This window comes from Manis pentadactyla, chromosome 9, assembly GCF_030020395.1.
Source record: "Manis pentadactyla isolate mManPen7 chromosome 9, mManPen7.hap1, whole genome shotgun sequence".
NCBI classification, from domain to species: domain Eukaryota; kingdom Metazoa; phylum Chordata; class Mammalia; order Pholidota; family Manidae; genus Manis; species Manis pentadactyla.
The window spans coordinates 60,200,990-60,214,230 of NC_080027.1; the positions used below are offsets into that span (position 1 = coordinate 60,200,990).

The 13,241-nt window shown below is 37.9% G+C and overlaps 1 protein-coding gene across 2 annotated transcripts in view; it reads left to right on the forward strand.

The window, feature by feature from the left end:
* The window catches only part of NELL1 (neural EGFL like 1), an 812,822-nt gene that overhangs the window by 334,563 nt on the left and 465,018 nt on the right, over positions 1-13,241 (forward strand). The gene's annotated exons all lie outside the window — the stretch shown is intronic.

Here is a 13,241-nt window from a genome sequence, read left to right on the forward strand (position 1 = left end):
AACAAAGGCCTGATAAATTGAAGAAATTTCTAGGAAAAGGGTAAGGGGGCTCATGGGTTTCAGAGTTTGAAAGCTTTAAATTTAAAAGACAACAAATTTGCCATATACATGATTTGAATGTACTCTTAGTATATTAAGAACTTTGCCAAATCAATTTAAAAAAATGAAAATTTTCAAAATGGGGCAAAACAAAAAGGATAGGAAGGCATTTCATAAAAAAGGAAATATAAATGGCTCATTAAGGACTGTTGAATGTGTCTGGTAGTTAAATTCACATAAATTAATATGATTAGATGCCATTTTTCAGTCTGTGAAATAAATGAAAATTAAGGTAAAGATAGCATGAACAGGGAAAGACACACCCTCACACTTTGCTTTTGGGAAGAGGATGGGAACTATTTTTTCAGCATAGCAATTTGGCAGTGTTCATCAGAAGTCTTAAAAGTTTGCATTTCCTCTGAGCCAGCAATTTCTCTCCTAGGAATTTCTCTTTATGATATGATTATAGTTGTGCATAAATATGTCAATATGTGGATGTTTATCCAGTTGTTTAAAACAAGAAAGATTAAAACAATGTCCACCAACAAGAAAGTGGTCACATTTCATTAGTGTGTATCCACATGTTTAAAATAAATATTCTCTGAAATAATGTAGAAAATAATGCAGTAAAATAAATGAACACTTAATATATCCTATGTATAGGAAGCAAGCTGCAAGTGGGACGTTAAATGAAATCCCTGTTTTGAAAGATTATATTGATATTTGGAAATTTAATCCCCCAATTTAAAACTGGGTATAGATTATGAATGATTTAAAATTTTTCTCTATGCTGATTTCTTTAATTTTTCTACAATGATCACAAGTCATTTTCATAACCAGGAAAAATATTAAGTACTTTGAATTTTTTGAAGGACATTTAAATAGCTTAAAGAAACTTTCTTTCTGATTTAAATAGTTTAAAGAAACTATATATAAAACCTTATACCTTTACATGCAAAGAGTTTGTTGATTAAAACCTTCTAGGTCAGTTGTTTGCCCTCTTCTGCCTGAAGGAGATTGAGTTGGAGCTCAAAATCTAGGCTATAAAAGATCCCAGAATATAAGCAGTATCATCGTGTACAAGGTCAAGTTCTCTAAGGAAATCTCAATACCAGAGTGTATTGCTCCCATAAGGTGTAACTGATGGACTCATGAGTAAAGGGGCAGTCATGTGGGAATGGGTCCATGGTTGTCCTAGGAAGCGAATTTGTTCAAGATTCTCTTTGGCTTAAAGATTCATGAGTTTAGGCACAGAGATTCATAAGTTCATTAAAAAATTTTTTCCAAAAAGAATGCAAATACATTTTGATTTACTTAATCTAAAAATGTATTATCTTTATATGTTCCTATCTTCTATTATAATAAAATAGTTTGGGTATGAAAGTCATCTTCTGAAATGAAAACATGATTTAATGAAATGGCATTTTCCAAGCTTTAAGCGAAGTGAATGTTTGAATCAGGTTGCTTAAATTAAAATGTTGTTTTCTCATGCTTTTATTAGTAAGCACACTGCGTGTCATTTCTTATTTCACTGCACTGTGCTTTGAATGGTTTTTAGAAGTGGGATGGGAGACTTCTCAGCATTTTATTCTGCTCTCGTGATGACTCTGAGGTTTCTAATTGCTGAAATCCTAATGGTGATATTTGTGTTTATTCTGCACTAGTAAAGCAATGTCGTCTTTCATATATAATACGAACTTCACTTTTTCTTTATCCACAGGGCCAAGTGCATTTTCTGTTTGTTTTGAGGGGACATATATTTAAGATGTAACAATGGTTTACTTGCATAAACAGGGTTTTAAAACTCTAGAATGTCTTATGAAAATGTGATACCTAGTTGGGTCTTGAAGTATCAGAGGGACTATGAGCTATTGGACTTGCGGGACCTAATTGCTTTCCTTACCCCCTCCCCCCCCTTCATTGTTGTGGTATCTCTTTAGTTTCATAGTGAGTTCCAGAATGAGATTCATGATTCTCTGCAAGGAGAAAATTAAATTCCATTGAATATGGGCACAGAAGCCACCTTTGGTGGCCAATGGCCAGACAGATACCGTTTTATCTTGTCTCCTCTGATTGAGTCCTGTTGGCCTTTGCATCTTCAGCACCTAATGCTTTATTAGGCATGTGATGGATAGTGAAATCCTGCCTTTCCTTCAGGGCTCAGCACATATGTTACCCTTTTCTGTGGTTGAACAAAGGTGTTCCTTATCTATGTTGTGGTAATATTTCAGTCATACCTCTTATTACATATTTTTCATCTTGCATGGCAATTAATTTTTCATAACTCTCCAGCTCCACATGTATACTGTGAGCTTCCAAGCTTCTTAAGGGCACAAATTTTCAAATTTTTATCTGCAGTGCCTAACTTACAGTCAATATTCAATGAATATTTGCTACATCTGTTGACTGGAAACTTGAGGATTTCTCAGTTTGCTTTTGGTATTGCATTCTGAGTCTATACAAGGGATTCTCAAATGCACCTTTCACCTTCCCTCCCCAAGCATAATCTTGTCTATTTTCCCGTTTTTCAGTCCTGATGACACCAAAGGCATCTCAAGAAGAAAATTTTAATGACCATGATGTAGAATTTTATTTCACTAAGTAAAAGAAAAATAGGTATTTTACTAACTCAGAGAAATTCAGAGCTTCTTTTTTCTGATATACACCAGGTTCTGAAAGTGATTAATGTGGTAAGGCTGGCGTCCCATAATCTTGAGGAGAGTTGCCATTTGTTTTCTGCCCTAAGCGACCCAGGGAAAGACAGACATGAGGATAAACAAATAGGTCTGCTTTCTACTTGTGTTTCTATCATTATTGCTACTGAAATTAAGTGGAGTAGGCTGTTGCTGGATCAGAGTTTGGACCTATGTTCTTAAATTTAAAATATCAGGTCATCTTGTGACATCTTTAAAAATCCATCTGCATGGACCCAAAGGCCACCTGTAGTAAATAATATTTTATGTAGATGAACCACATAGGGTTGGGCAAATATTAACTAGGTGGATAGGACCTTTGTGTCACTCTCTTCTTCTACTTCTCCTTTGAAAGCCATGCTGTCACCATTCATTTCCTTAAGCCATTTCCATAGCTCCAGCCTCACTTACCACAGCTGTAGCTCTGGACTTCTGTGCAGCCCTGAATTTAAATCTTAATTCTGTTTCTTCTTAGCTTTGGGACCTTGAGAAAGTCACTTAACCTCTCTGAATCTCAGTTTTCCTTTGTGATGGTTAATTTATGTCAGCATGATGAAGCTAAGGGATGCCCAGACAGCTGGTGAAATATTACTACTGGGTGTGTCTGTGAGGGTATTTGAATGAGTAGACGAGTAAAGAAGGTCACCAATCATAATACCCCTCAATTCCCTTCTCCCTCCCTCGCCACCCACCTCTCTCCCTTTCCCTTGACAACTGCTCATCCCTTCTTGAAGTCTGTGAGTCTGCTGCTGTTTTGCTTCCTCAGTTTTGCTTTGTTGTTATACTCCACAAATGAGGGAAATCATTTGGTACTTGTCTGTCTCTGCTTGGCTTATTTTCTTTAAGGAGGATGGGTAGTAGGTCTTCACTAAATGTTTGATCAAATTCAGTGGTGAAGCCATCTGGTCCAGGGATTTTGTTCTTAGGTAGTTTTTTGATTACCGATTCAATTTCATTGCATGTAATTGGTCTGTTCAGATTTTCTGTTTTCTTTCTGGGTCAGCCTTGGAAGGTTGTATTTTTCTAGAAAGTTGTCCATTTCTTCTATGTTATGCAGTTTGTTAGCATATAATTTTTCATATTATTCTCCCATAATTCTTTGTATTTCTGTGGTGTCCATAGTGATTTTTTTCTTTCTCATTTCTGATTCTGTTTATGTGTATACTCTTTTTTTCTTGTAAGTCTGGCTAGGGGTTTATCTATTTAGTTTACTTTCTTGAAGAAATACCTCCTGCTTTCATTGATTTTTTGTATTGTTTTATTCTTCTCGATTTTTAAAATTTCTGCTCTAATCTTTATTACATCCCTCCTTCTACTGTCTTTTGGCCTTATTTGTTCTTCTTTTTCTTGTTTCATTAATTTTGAGTTTAGACTTTTCTTATGGGATTGTTCTTTCCTGAAGTAAGCCTGTATTGCAATGTACTTCCCTGTTAGCATGGCCTTTGTTGTGTCCCACGGATTTTATGATGTTGAGTTACTGTTGTCATTTGTCTCCATATCTTGCTTGATCTCCGTTTTTATTTGGTCAGTGATCCATTGATTATTTAGGATAATGTTGTGAAGCCTCCATGTGTTTGTGGGCTTTTTCATTTTCTTTGCATAATTTATTTCTAGTTTCATACCTTTGTCATCTGAGAAGCTGGTTGGTACAATTTCAATCCTTCTGAATTTACTGAGGCTCTTTTTGTGGCCTAGTATATGATCTATTCTTGAAAATGTTCCATGTGCACTAGAGAAGAATGTGTAACCTGCTGCTTTTGTATGGAGTGTTCTGTAGATGTCTGTTAGGTCCATCCATTCTAATATGTTGCTCAGTGCCTCTGTCTCCTTACTTATTTTCTGTCTGGTTCATCTGTCCTTTGGGGTGAGTGGTGTGTGGAAGTCTCCTAGAATGAATGCATTGCATTCTTTTTCGCCTTTTAGTTCTGTTATTATTTGTTTCACATGTGTAGGTGCTCTTGTGTTGGGTACATAGATATTTATAATAGTTATATCCTGTTGTTGGACTGACCCCTTAATCATTATGTAATGTTCTTCTTTGTCTCTTGTGACTTTCTTTTGTCTGATACAAGTACTGCAACTCCTGCTTTTTTCTCCCTATTAGTTGCATGAAATAACTTTTCCCATCCCTTCACTTTTAGTCTGTGTATGTCTTTGGGTTTGAAGTGAAACTTTTGTAGGCATCACATAGACAGATCTTGCTTTTTTATCCATTCAGTGACTCATGCCTTGATTGGTGCATTCAGACCATTTATATTTAGGGTGGTTATCAATAAATGTGTACTTATCCTCATTCCAGGCTTTAGATTCATGGTTACCAAAGGTTCATAGTAACTTCTTCACTATTTTACAGTCTAACTTAACTCACTTATTACACTATTACAAATGCAATCTAAAGTTTCTTTTTTTTCCTCCTTTTTCTTCCTCCTCCATTCTTTATTTATTAGGTATCATATTCTTTACTCTGTGTATCCCTTGACTGACTTTGGCTGTAGTTGATTTAATTTTGCATTTACTTTATAATTAATTGGTCTTTCTTTACTGTGGTTTTATTTTCTCTGGTGACAGCTATTTAGCCTTTGGAGCACTTCCATCTATAGTAGTCCTCCAAAATATACTGTAGAGATGGTTTATGATGGGTAAATTCTCTGAACTTTTGCTTATCTGGAAATTGTTTAATCCCTCCTTCAAATTTAAATGATATTCTTGCCAGGTAGAGCATTCTTGGTTTGACGCCATTCTCTTTCATTGCATTAAATACATCATGCCACTCCCTTATGGCCTATAATTTTTATGTTGAGAAGTCTGATGATAGCCTGATGGGTTTTCCTTTGTATGTGATCTTTTTTCTCTCTTTGGCTTCTTTAATCGTCTGTCCTTATCCTTGATCTTTGGCATTTTAATTATTATATATCTTGTTGTTGTCTTCCTTGGGTCCCTTGTGTAGGGGGATCTGTGGATCTCCATGGCCTGAGAGACTATGTCCTTCCCCAGATTGGGGAAGTTTTCAGCAATTTCCTCTTCAAAGATGCTTTCTATCTCTTTTTCTCTCTCTTCTTCTTCTGGTACCTCTATAATGTGAATATTTTTCCATTTGGATTGCTCACACAGTTCTCTCAATATTTTTTCATTCCTAGAGATCCTTTTTTCTCTCTGTGCCTCAGCTTCTTTGTATTCCTGTTCTCTAATTTCTATTCATTCACCATCTCCTCTACTTCATGTAATCTGCTTTTAAATTTCTCCATTGTATATTTCATTTCAGAGACTGTATTTTTCAAAGTTTGTATCTCATTTTTGAATTCCTCCCCCGATGTCTTGACTATAATTTTATGTAATTCCGTGAGCATCTTCATTATTTTTATTTTGAAACCTCTTTCAGGAAGATTGGTGAGTTCAGTTTTACTTAGCCCTCTGATTTTTGTGGGATTTTGGTTTGAACCAGGTTACTTTGATGTTTCATATTTGTAGGTGGCACCCTCTAGTGCCCAGAATCTCTATTCTCTGGAGCCCCTCAGCCCCTGGAGCAATGGCAGGTGTCACAGGTTAGTTGTGCTGTTGCCTGCCAGGAGGAACGAGCTCTTTCCTGCTCCCCAACTGCAGTGCCTACCTCCACTACCAGGGCCAGTGGGATGAACATGCAGGGAGGAGCCTCTGTGCTATGTACTTGTTGCTGCTGTAGGTGGGTCCCCCCTCTTCTGGCTGGCCTGGCACAATGGCAGGAGCAGCCGTTTTGTGAGTCATTTCCAGCCAGGAGGAAGGAGCGCCAGGCTGTGTATCATGATGGGGGTCCTGGTAGCTGCATTCCCAGCCAGAGGCATGGAGTATCTGAAGCTCCTGAAAGTTCCCAACCTGCTGGGCTGAGTGTACCAGAACAATTTTGTCCACCTGTCATTTCTCCTGAGCAGCAAGGTCTGTGCAATCCTTGCCCCTTTAGTAGCCCTCTCGCTGTTAGGAAATCTCTCAGAGGGCTAGCTTTTCTTTTGTCTCAGAGTGGCCAGTTGTTGGTACCTGTTCTGCACAAGCAGCTGGAATTTCAGTCTCTTCAAGTGGTCTGCCAGTCTTAGCTTTCTCACCCCACTGATCTCCAGAGCACCATGTAATGTAAATTCATGCACCCAGAGCAGATCTTCAGGGCTGGGTGTTTAGCAGTCCTAGACCTCCACCCCTTCTCCACTCCGTTTCTTTTCCTCCTGGCAGTGAGCTGGGGTGGGAGAAGGGCTTGGGTCCTGCCAGATCAGGGCTTTGGTACTTTACCCCTTTCCTTGAGATATGCTGTTTTCCCCAGATTCAGGCAGTCTGTCACAGCCTTCTTTCCTATTATTCTTTCAGGATTAGTTGTATTTGCTATATTTTCATATTGTATGTTGTTTTGGGAGGAGGTTTCTGTCTCAGCTCATGCCACCATCTTTACGCCAAATTGCATATGTGTTTTTATGTAACATTTCAACCTAGCTGAAAGTTCTCCTTATACTTGCTGACATCTGGTAAAATGTTACATTATTAATTTTAGAATCCTCTTATGTGCCCAATAATCAAAAGTGTAGGGAGGAGTTAAATTCAAAAAAAGAAATATTTTGAATCATCTAGAACCACTTTCATTATCTAGACTGGAAGCATTTGAGTTTGTGGACCTCCTGTCTTTTTTATGCCTCCAGGGACTTTGACATCACAAAAATCAACTAACTAGCTTGATACTGCAGGTAGGTATGTTATGTGTGGGAATCATTGATTTAAACCCTGGGGAGACAACAGTTAAATAGATCCAGAAAGTCTTTGCTCTCATGGAATTTATATTCTAGTAGAGACAGACAGCGAGCAAAAAATATGTGCAATGGATACATGTGTGTAAAAATTCTGAGTCATCATAAAACACTAACAAAATCAACCAGAGTAACAAGCGAGAAATGATGGGGGTGGAGCAGGAGTAGGATCTACCAGAGCAAGGAGGTCAGGGAAGGCTTCAGGGTGGAACTGATGTTTCAGTTGAGCTTTGAAAGTTGCACAGGAATTGGCCAGATGAAAACAAGGGGGAAAGCCTTGACAATGTAGAATTGAGTTGGGAAGTTTGACTTTGGAGTCATGTATTTGCTTTTCAAATCCATTTCTTATTAGCTAGCCTTGGATGAGGTAACCTCACTATACCTTCCTTAGTCTGCTTATCTGAAAAAGAGGTTTGCTGTTAAGATTAAATAAAATATGTTCCTTAAATTGCTTGATGTGGTGCCTTGCCGAAGAAACACTACCTGTCATTCACACTTACAAAGGCTTTACAGTGAGAGAAAAGGGCACAGCCCTCTCTACCCTTGATTTTTTGGTGGACAGTAGAGAAGCAAAGCTTCCTTTTATCTCTGCTCTGGAGAAATGGAAGTCATGGGATTTTTTCTCCTTCCTCATTTACCCCTTCAACTTTACTGGTCAGAGTCCCAGATATTCACTGGGTCGTGTTTCACTGAAAGAAGGTAAATTTGTTCTCTGTTCAATAGGGATGAGCTCTGTTTTTTTGAGTTGGTCAAACCAACCCCCTCCCTCAACTCTTACTTGACCTTCAGATCTTCTTTGAAGGAAGTTAGGATTTTTCTCAGACTAGCCATTCTCCAGTTTTTCTACTTGTAACTGGGCTATTCTTTTGAAGGCAGTTTATCATATCTAGAGCTAACTGTCCAGTGCTGAAGCTGTTACCTGCATATGGTTGTTGATAGCACTTGAAATATGATTAGTCAACTTTGATGTGTGAGTATAAAATTGAAAGCAGATTTTGATGAATTATTCCAGGATGAAAAAGTAGAGCATTTTGATTACATTTGGGATGACATTTTGAACATAATCAAAATACATAATTAAAATTAATTTTGCCCTTTTTATTTTTTAAAAAATGATAACTAAAAATATTAAAACCACATAGGCATCTCAGATTTGAGGCTTTCAATTATATTCCCTTTGGGTATAGCAGAATATCCAAAGGTTTAGAAGTATGAGAAGACCAGGAACCTCCCTTCACACTTAGATCTAAGCTATAGCCTTCAACCCAGTTATTAATAAATCTAGTTGTCTTTTGGCTGATGCTCCTTATATTATAGGAGCTAGTTAAAAACCAAAGGTGGAAAGAGTAAACTTTAGGCTGTTTATTTGAGGGACTATATTCCTATAACTACAGGTGTACTGCAATGCAGTTACGGCACTGAACACCTGGAGTTAACAGATTCTGCAAGTTAAAGGATACAGTTCACAACAGAATGCCCTCAGTGCAGACCAACTGGTCACAAATCTCAGGGTTCTCTTAACCTCCCTCAGGTTCAGTAATTCACTAGAACAAGTCACAGGGCTCAGGAAAGTTCTATAACTATGTTACAGTTTTATTTTACAGGATACAAATCAGAACACCCCAATAAAGAGACAGGGTATGTTACTCTCCTGGCACATAACTGTATTTACCAACCAGGAAGGCTCTGAGCTTTGGTGTCTAGAGTTTTTTACTGGGATTTTATTGTGTAGGCATGACTGGTTGAATCACTGGCTGTGTGATTGAACTCAATCTCCAGCCTCCCCACCGTTCCATGGAGGTCAGGCTGGCTCAAAGTTGCAACCTTCTAATCACATGGTTTATCTTTCTGGGGACCAGCTCCCCCCCACCAACCAGCCTGAAGTTATCTAGGGTCCCACCAAGATTCCTCATTAGCATAAGCTCTGGTGCAGTTCAGGGGGCTCCTGGGTAACAAAGACATTTGTATTAAGAAACTCCAAGGGTTATAGAAGTTCTGTGGCAGGAACCTAGGACAAAGACCAGACAAATTCTTTATTATATGGCAGACTGGAAAGTCCAGGGTGGGGAGAGCAAAAAGATGGATTCATCATTCAACAAATATCTATTGAACTGCAAGGAATTGTTCTGGAAACATGAAATATATCATGAACATCAAACATCCCTGTCTTCTTGAAACTTATATTCTAGCAGGGGGAGACAGACAGTAAGGAAGCAAAAAGGAAACCAAAAAATCCTAAACCCTAATAAATCAACCCATTATAGAGGACACAGAGGTGGTGCAGTGGAAGAAAGCAAATGTAGCTGAGGGCTTCCAGTGCTAAAGCAGTGATGATGGGCTATAATTTATAATATGCTGGCCAAATTATGTTTTGTAAGAGAGTGAGTGATACTGAGCACAGATGTGTGTGAGGTGAGGGAGTTAGCCCCCAAAACTCTTGAGGGAGAATGTTCCAGATCAAGGAAACAACCGGTGCAAAGGCCTGAAGGCAGAAATATTCCTGGTACAGTCAGGAAACAGCCAGAAGGCCAATATCAGCAGAGCAGCAAGAGCAAGTGAAGACATTAGGAGAAGAGGAAAGTAGAGGTTGCCAGGGGCCAGATGGTATAGGGCCTCACAGACCATTATGTGGACTTGGGATTTTGTTCCGAGTCAACTCTTCGGTTGGAGAATTTTGAGCAGAGCAGTGATATGAACTGGCTTCTTTTAAACTTGAATCACTTAGGCTGTTGTAAAAATTGATTATAGCAAGAATAGAAGGGAGAGCAGCTTTGGGGCATTTGTCATGATCCAGGCAGGATGTGATGGTAGCTTAGAGTAGGGTGATAGCAGAGGAGGGGAGAATGACCAGGTTTTGGATTCATTTTGAAGATAGAGTTAATACGATTTCCTTAAAAGCTGGGGAATGAGGGATTAAGTGGCTCAAAGTGAGACTGGGCAATGGATGTCTTCTAAGTGATGTACAGACTTTGGATTTTATCCTGAGAACAATCGGAAGCCAGTCAAGCATATAAGGAGTTCCGTGATTACATTAGTTGTTTTACAAACATCTCTGGAGGGTCTGTGGAGGAAGATGGAAAAGGACAGTGGGGGATGCTAGGAGCGGGGGTGGCATTTAAACTCCCTATAAGTGTTAGGCATTTGTACCTTAGGGGACTTAATCTCCTTCATATTAAATATGTTAAAACACACCCACATCTAATAAAGAGCTATTTTTGCTGTTAAAAAATTAAAGGGGTTTAATAGTTTTGCTTTTGAAATTATTTGGCCTGGGTTATACATTTAATTCATGAATGGCTTTGATTTTTCAGAAATCATTATGCATACTCAGGATAGGTTAAGAATATTTAACCTGCAAATAGTTTTTAGGTGTAAAGATGTTTTACAAATGCAGAATTTAGCAATTTGTCAAACTGATATAATGGTGCATTTTGTAGACAAATCAACACTTACTATTATTGATTGTGTAGCTTTCTTGCTGTAGTATTTTTGAGCAAAAACTTTTTTTTTATACGTTTCAAAAATTTTTATAAGCCCCTAAAAAGCTTATAGCCTCATAAGCCTAATAGATTAAATAACCCTTGATACCCAGAGAATATTTAGGAAGCTGTTTCATTTGAGAGGGACCTTTTAAAAGGGTTTGGTTTACACTGGCTTAGTGAAAAGCAGGATTTTAGGAAGTTAAAGTGTACACAGTATCCTAGCTTCTACATTTATATATAACTTCTACATTTCTTTTTCAGAATCACCCTGTGTCTCCTGCACACACTGATTTTGTATTTCCTATCATGAGTTGATGATTTTGCTCCTTGACTCAATTTGCTAGAATATGGTCTTTTCATGTCACTGTGGAAATACTTTCTACCTTGGTTCATGGAGGATGTCTAGAGAATTATTAAAACGCCTCAAAAAATATGAAGCATTGATTTTGTTTTTACTACCCTTGATAATAGATTCCCTTCTTATTCTCCTGGTAACCTGACATTGGATTGCATATACTGAATTCATAGAGAAATCTAGTCCTAGCTGTATTATATGGGGCCAGATGTTAACGGTGGAGTAAATAATTTGAAGAGGATGCTGTTCGTTTAACTCTGAATTCATTTTTAGTTATTATAAAACAAAGCAAAGGTTTTGCAATGAATCTAGGAAGGAATGTCTATTCTCCATTCAGCTGAGTAAGTGCTTGTGTGATTAAATGATCTGATAGTCTTTGTGCTCCATAAGAGAAAATACCAGTTAAAAAAATCAAACTAGCAATCTTTAAAGATCAAGTATTTTTCCCTTACTGTCAGAATGCTCTAGCTAGGACAGTATATAAATACGTTATTCCTTTGGAAGGGAACTCATCCATGTCTGCCCTAGGTGTCCTTAATTCATTTACAATTTTGAATATTGCAATTTACCTCAGTTGTAGCCTTTTCCTGGGTGAGATTCCTAGTTCCACTTTTGAATGAATATAGTTCATCAAATTTATTGTTCTCATGTGCTCATTTGCCCTGGAGTCATTGCTAGTAGTGAAACAGAAGGCTTTTCAGACTCGGTATCTGAATGACAAATGATGACCCCTTTTCCTCCTTCCCTTAATTTGAGCTGCCAATCTCTTCATGAAGACGTGATGCCTCCCAGTTCTCTTAGAACTCCATTTCCATGGCTGTGACAGAAAACCTGAACAGGCAGCTCTGGAATTGTATCGGTCATCTGTTTTGTGGTTTGCATTGACAGTTGTCCATAACAAGCATTTTACTGACTTCTCTTACTGTGTTAGTGGAGCTGATAATGGGATGTTCTCTGCTTTACTTTTAACATACCATGAACAAGTATAACATGAAATAGTGGAAAAAATACGGGCTGTAGATTTAAAATTATGTCTGCAACTTTTCCCTTCTCTAGGCATTTTGAGCAGTTAAATTACTCCTCTTTGTGTTCATCTGCTTACCATTGATGTATAAAATGATGGTTGTATCCTTAAGTCATTCAATATTTCTTTATCAATAACTCCTCTGGGCCAGGTGGTGTTCTAGGCAGCATTGTTTAGTATTGTATATACTAAATGAATTTTTGCCTTTTGGTTTACCTCTTAAGGCTTGAATGAGGATGTCTGACACATCATAGTTCCTAAATACAATGCTACTTTCTTGACCTTCCCTCCCACAAAGGGATTAACTTTATGAAAATATATTTCTTATTGCTATTTATTTCAGTTAATTTCTATTGGTTTGCTTTCAAATGGGAGAGGGGATTTGTGGTGAAGTCATAGTTTTCAAACATGAGAGTTGCTGGTAAGTACAAGGAAAGCAAAGGATCAAAGGAGGTTTCTGGACAGCACATTATCAGATGTCCTAGAATCTGTTTGCAAGGGTTGAAACCTCCTAAATTTGCAGACATGATATTTTCTGGTCTTGCACTTTAAAGTAGTGTTCAATCTCCCTGGCCCGGCCTGTGAGGAAATATTTTCACTGGAGTGCTCTGTGGAGATCTTCCATATATTGGGAGAAAGATGGTTCACAGTGCTCAGACGAACATCTTCAGGGATGTCTCTGACCAAGAGAAAGAGTGACACAGAAGTTTACAGAGAGGAGGTTCTCTCCCCATTGAGGAAAAATGCATTAACAAAGGAGTCTGGAAATGAACTTTGGCAAATGCAAAAAGTTTGTGGGAGCTGTGTCTGTGTATGTATCTTGAATAAGATATCTAATACTTTATAATCTAATATTCTTTGCCTCTCAGGTTTGTTACTTTCCTTGAG